The following is a 6,769-nucleotide window of genomic DNA, read 5'->3' on the forward strand; positions in this document are numbered from 1 at the left end:
TAGTGATTGTGTCCAATGCTGTGATTCATTATAAGAAGGGGTAGGCATCAATATGGGACAGAAAGATCCAGGATATAGATATAAGCATTTCCATGTCTTCATAGTAAGAAGCAAAAACAAAACACCCAGTTCATTAATTTATTTTGAAAAGACATACAATATTTTAAGACTGGGATATGGTATTATATAGTTATAATGGATATTCAGTTGGTGCCAGATGCTGCCCATACAACAATCACTTTCAAAAGCACATTACTGTTTTCAGAAGTGTTGATCTACCTAGGAATAAATAAAAGCAGAATACTACCATGCTGAAAGAAACAAAGACAATGAATTGCTCCATAAATTGAAAAAGAAATCTGATTCAATCAGTTCAAAGTTTCTCTAAGTTGGCATGATTAACATTTGGGACCACATCATTTGCCACTACTTAGACCTAACCTGGATATTCTAGTATATTTCACAGCATACAGGTACAGAAACCCTCTGGATCATGATGAATCAAATATCTACAGGCATTGCTAAATGTCCAAGGCACAATCACTCAAAGTTGAGACCTACTAATGTCTACAAGAAAAGAAAAATCAGAAAATTAGATTTTGCTTAAATCATGTACAAAAGGCACAATGTATCATTTGAGTTAGGATCAGGAGTAGACATACCATGATGCACTGGGTCAAACCTACCACATTACTTGTTTATGTAAGTGAAGTTTTCATGAAACATGGACAGCTCATTTGTTCACATATTGCCCATTACAATGACAAACTTGGGGAGCTTTGGCAAAAGCTGAATGGCTCGCCGATCCTCAAAGATCTACTAGGGGGTTGTTCCCAAATTCTGTGAATTCTCAAATTATCCCACAGAAAAAATCTGGGGTAGACTACTGCTGGGGGTTCCAACCAGCGACCCCCGTGGAGGGATGATTGAGGATGAGTAAGCAGGCCGTGAACCAGCCCATGCCGCCCTCAATACCCAGGGACACTCAGACATGACATGGAGTCTAGTCAGGCAGCCACTCATTTATTGCAGGTGTTACAGAGCTTATAGAGGCACATGGAAATACCCCCTCCCCCCCTGAGGGTGTATCTTAAGGATGGTCACATGCTGATCATGCACTCCTCTGCAGTGTGGAATTATTCTTCAGACTTTCAAAGCAAGCCAGGCCGCACCCCCAGTAACTTCCTTTCGGACCTATGAAAGGTAGGGCCTTTAGGTCCCCACATATCCCCCTTTTTATTTTTATTTTAAGGCCGGACTGACTTTATTTCACAGGTTACCCACCTCATAGGCGGCTCCCTGAGGAGAGATGGCTATCTCCTTCCTCTAATCTTATGCATTTTTGCGTGTCTTAGGATGTGTCACCTCTGATCAAGCCTTGCCCGTCATTGGATCATGCACCTGGCCATGTGCATGTCCTGTCTTATGAGTACTTGTCATGGGACATCTTACCCATCCTTGGCTAAAAATGCGTCATGATTAAGGGCAGCTGCGTGGGTAATGCCAGCCCGTGACAGTGTTAGTCTCTGCCTAACTCGGTTAGCCAAGTGTGGGCAACTGGAGGGGGTCCTGGGGAAGTCTGTAATCATGAGGAGGTGGGCCATGGCAGTTCCAAGGGTCCTCTGTCACTGAATTATCTGTTAAAGACACTTAAAGAGAAGCATTATCAAGAGAAACAAAGAAAGTCATGGAAAGAGAGGAATTTTGTCTCATGAACTATTGTCCATGGACCATCATGTTAGTCAGTCGCATCCTGGCCTACCCACTTAAGGTTTTTCACAGGCACCCATATGGGGTTTGAATCTCCTGTAGGGTAGACACACCCAAAGCCTCGACCCATGGTTAGCAATGGATCTGGGCCTTTCCATTGTCCTGTAATGGAGTCCTTCCATCTTACCCGTACCTCAGGTCTCTGCTCCTGTCATCCCCAATGCTTCTGAAACTGGGATTCCAACTGATTTTTTTGAAAATTAAGAACATTAATAGTGAATAAGGCCATACCCAACAGTTGGTGGGGGCTTATTCTCCCTTTTTGTTTTTGTAATTGGATTTTTAGGTTTTGATGGTTGCAAAGCACTGGAGAAAATGAGACTGAGCATGTTTAGACTTCTCTACTGGATGAGCGGTAGCCCAACAGGCGTGTGTGTCAATGGACACAAAAATATACTTAAGCTTTCCAAAAGGAGCACAGTGTGTGACATCTGTTTGCCATAAGGAATTGGGCTTGAGTCCCCTGGGGTTTACCCCTGGCTGTTGCAGATGCGATACCTGTACACAATAAGCCATCTTGTCTGCCTCTACATTGCCTTGGGATAAAAGCTCAGGCAATCCTTGGTTCCCCCTAAGATGCTGTAAGAAAATAGGGGCTTCTCTCTTTTTAATGAGCATATGAGTCTGAACACTGTCAGAAAACAATGGCCATCAGTTCCTTGAACTGAGCTGCTTTTTGGTTTCTCCACATCTGCCCCAGTCAGTGAAAACCTTACAGGCTTTACTAAGGACAACCTCGGCCCGGGATTTGGTGAGTGCTGCTGCCTGCAGGGCTGTAGCACTTGGGGGAAGGTTGATTCCCTGGCCACCCATGGAACGGAAGGGGTGGGGCCCCTCCCCAAGCCACCTTCCCCAGACCAGGCTTTTTCAGCTGTCCCAAAGCCAATTGTGGTGCACCGCCAAAGATGGTTGTTTTTGTTTGTTTGGTTGTTTGTTTAAATGTGCCCAGTGGGGGCTGCGCCAGTCCTGCCCAGCTTTTGAGTGGGCCCCTGACTCACTCTGGTCACCGGCTGGGGGATGGTGCCCGCCTGGTTTTCACAAGATCCCCTGACCCACGCCAGTCGCCGGTGGGAGGACAGTGCCCCACCTGACTTTCCCGCAGGCCCCTGACCCACTTACCATTAGTTCAAGGCAGGTGGGGTGGTTGGCTTTCGAGCTCCGCTCCACCCCGCCCTTCTGCCCAGGAGGCTCTGAAGCTGGCCAGGGCATGCACTTGTTACTTTGGCTGCTTTTGGTTTCACTTCTGTTGCATTTCTGCCTTCTTCCTCAAACCCTTCCCATGATTTCCATGTATCCCCAGTAAAAACATTAGCCCCAAGTAGCCAGGGAGCCAAATGAATCGCCTCTTCCCAAACCTTTTGAGCTACAGGATCTGACAGATCCAATCCCCTGCTTTTAAGCATATCTCTCAGTGCTTTAAGTGCCACGTCTTCAAACTTAAAAGTTGTGTTACCCATATTTAGGGACTTGCTTACCCCGAACATCTCGATTGGCTCCAATCTGTCTTCCTTCTTTCTTTCTTCTTTCTTTTAGTCTTTTCACCTTCTTTTGAGCGCCACGCTGAGCACCAGTTGCCGGGGGTTCGAACCAGTGACCCCCGGGGAGGTGATGATTGGGGATGAGTAAGCACGCTGTTTGCCAGCCCATGTTGCCCCCAATACCCGGGGACTCATTTATTGCAGGTGTTACAGAGCTTATAAAGCCACCTGAAAATCCTCCCTCCCCACCCTGAGGGTGTATCTTAAGGATGGTCACACACTGATCATGCACTCTTCAGCAGTGTGGAAGTATTCTTCAGACTTTCAAAGCAAGCCAGGCCACGCCCCCAGTAACTTCCTTTCAGACCTGTGCAAGGTGGGGCCTTTAGGTCCCCACAGACTACTTGTTTTTCAATGTTAGTTCCTAGTGCTTCAGCTTCCCAAGCTGTCAACAAGACAGACAGCAGTGATATCAAATCCACAAGGTTGTTGTGAGAATTGAATTAATAGACACCTGTAGTGCCACAAGTTCTCAGCAAATGTTTATCATTGTGGTCAGGGGCAGGAACAAAGAACATAGAGAAATCACACCTTATAAGGAACAGAGTTGTATATATGCAAAAACTCTAACAAGGGCTGGAGGTGTAGCACAGTGATAGTGTGTACTTAGTATGTGCAGAGCCCTGGGTTCTGTCCTTAGCACGAATAAAGAAAAAAATAAAAATGAATCTTCCCCCCAAAGAATAAAATCTCTGTGTTCAATAAACATAGATGTCCTTCTCCTTCAATCATCCCTACTAATATTTGATGTACAAATTTCAAAGGAAAAAAAGGAATAATGAAATTGCTTTGAAAAATATGAGCTTAAATTATTTTACAGTAAACCTAAGGAAAAAAAAAATTAATGATGGGGCAGAATGTAGTTTCTAGTCCTTTCAGATGAAAAAAAGCTATGATTCCTATTTTCATTGTTTTTCCTTATTTTTAGTCCCCTCTGAAGGAAGAAATTTCAGGTAACAATATACAGTGCCCATCACAAAGCCCACACCTTATTAAATTCAGGGCCTTCTCTGAACAACAACAAATGTAATTCCTTCCTGTCCATTCACATTGACTCAGGCTGATTTGGCCTCACTCATCCTTCCTGACTTCTCAGTTTCCTGCATAGGCATAATGTCTTTTCCTGTGGCTCATGGCATGTTCTCCAGACTACATCTTCAAGTATAGCAGAACTCAGAGGACTTCATCACACAATACGACATTTCCTCCCCATCCCCATAAAGTTCCAGCTGTTACTCAGTAGTTTCTCATTTGCCTGCCTTGTTTTCCAACCATACTGACAATGACTTGTGGAAAAGAACCATAATTTGCCCTTCTTATATGTATCTCCTGTTGCACTATGCTTAGAGAAGGAACTCATTAACAAAAATCATCCTGGCTGATATCATACATATATACAGTGAAATAGATATATAAATGTAGACATGCAGATATAAACATATATAGATGAAGATTCTCCTTATTTTACTTTGATTTGCTTGCTGTGATAAAACACTGAGCAAAAGTAACTTGGGGAGTAAAGGGTTTATTTGGCTTAACACTCATAGTCCATCAACAAAGAAATCCAAGGCAGGAACCTGGAGGCAGGAAATGAAGCAGAGACCATGGAGGAATACTGTTTACTGGCTTACTTCTTCTGTCTTGCCCTGACAGCTTTCTTATACAGCCCAGTCCTACCTTCCCAGGATTGACACTCCTCACAGTGAGGTGAGCCCTCCTGCATCAATTAGCAGTTAAGAAAAATGCCTCACAGAAATGCTAATAGACCAATCTGAAGGAAGAAATTCCTCAATTGAGGTTCCTTCTCCCAGGTGACTCTAGTTAATGTCAGGTTGAGAAAAATTAAGTAGCACACACATATAAAGCAACAACAGCAACAAAAAAACCTCAAATGTAAATGGTTGAGCCAGTCATAGTGGAAAAGCCCTATAATCCCAAGACTCCAGAGGCTGATGCAGGAGGATTGCCATGAGGTTGGGGTGAGCCTCGCCTACATAGCAATTATCAGACTAGATAAGAGCACACAGCAAAACTGTCATAAAACAAGGCAAAAGTTCATGGTAAATGATAAAAAGGTGAACAGACTCTCTACAAAAGGTTACACAAAATATATCGTCAACTGCATTAGATATCAGAGAAATGCAAATTAAAATCTACTGTTGCTATTATTATGCACCTTCCAGAATGGATAAAGTGAAAAGGGCACAGAACAAGCCCTGACACAGAGTCAATGGGACTACAGGCTAATACAACCATTTTGGAAAAGTGTTTAGTGGTACTTACAAATTCCTATCATAATCACATCCTGTGGCTTGACAATTTAATTTCTTGGTTTATTCTCAATGGAAATGCATAAATGTGTTCATTTTAAAAAACACATTTTTCCTTGTCTTGGGGCCCCAGACACCTGGGGAACCAATACTGCTTCCTGATCCTTTTCATGCAGACCAACATAGTGCCTTCTCTGGGCCCTGGGAGCACTGCTTCTGGGTCTTGCCCCACCCTCACCTCCCTCTGCTTCCCAGGGCCTGCACCACCCACCAGCCTCTTTCTGTGATCCGGGGGCTGACCTTTCCTCTTTCTGATCCTTTGCATCCAGACCAACCCAGCTCCTCAGTGAAGTCCCCAAGAGTCCTTGGGACCTCTTTCCGCCCCATCTGCCTTTTCATCTCTGTGTGGCACAGCCACAAGTTGCCCTAGACCAGCATCTTTCCTGGGCCAGGCTCCCAGATCAGTAGAACCCCCAAATTCCAGAGGACAAAATCGTTCCTGGAGGGATCCAGACCTTAGGAGAAAGCCTGAAAACATATGAACCTCATCTGACTTGGGCCTCTGTGGGAACTCCTGAAGACAAAAGCAATCTGGCCACTCTAATATAAAATCAAGAGAACCAGAAGCTTAGACAAACCAGGTTTCATGCCCAAAAAGTAAACCACAAAGACACATAAAGTTTACAAAAAGAAGCAGACCTAAACTTGAAGGCCTGAGTCTCACACAAGAATCAGAAACTACAAAAGAAATTCACATGCCAAAATCACAGAGAAAAAATAATAACATGAAAAACCAAAATAAACATATCCCCAAAATACCAATAATGCTCTAGAAGAGTACAATGAGAACACCCTAGAGATAATGCAGGACATGGAACTCAAAAGAACAATTATAAACATGATAAAAGAATTCAGTGAATTTAAAGAAGACACAAAAAAAGAAATCAAAGAACTGAAGGAAGATAAGGATAAACTTCTGAATGAATTCAGAAAAGAGTTAGAAATATTGAAGAATACTCAGGCTGAAATGAAGAAGGAACTGAGACACTCCGTAAGCCAATTAGAAACGGCAGGAGAAAGCCTCACCAACAGGATGAATGAAATGGAAAACAGAGTATCAAGACTGGAAGATAAAGTGGATGAACTAGACCACTCAAGCAAAGATTATGAAAAATTTAAGAAATCACAAGA

At 43.4% G+C, this 6,769-nt stretch overlaps 1 protein-coding gene across 3 annotated transcripts in view; it reads right to left on the reverse strand.

Annotated features, from left to right (window-relative positions):
• Positions 1-6,769, reverse strand: part of Frmpd4 (FERM and PDZ domain containing 4) — a 990,592-nt gene that overhangs the window by 719,878 nt on the left and 263,945 nt on the right. The window lies entirely within an intron of this gene.

Source organism: Nannospalax galili, unplaced genomic scaffold (assembly GCF_000622305.1).
Source record: "Nannospalax galili isolate Female #2095 unplaced genomic scaffold, S.galili_v1.0 scaffold606, whole genome shotgun sequence".
In the NCBI taxonomy this organism is placed as follows: Eukaryota; Metazoa; Chordata; class Mammalia; order Rodentia; family Spalacidae; genus Nannospalax; species Nannospalax galili.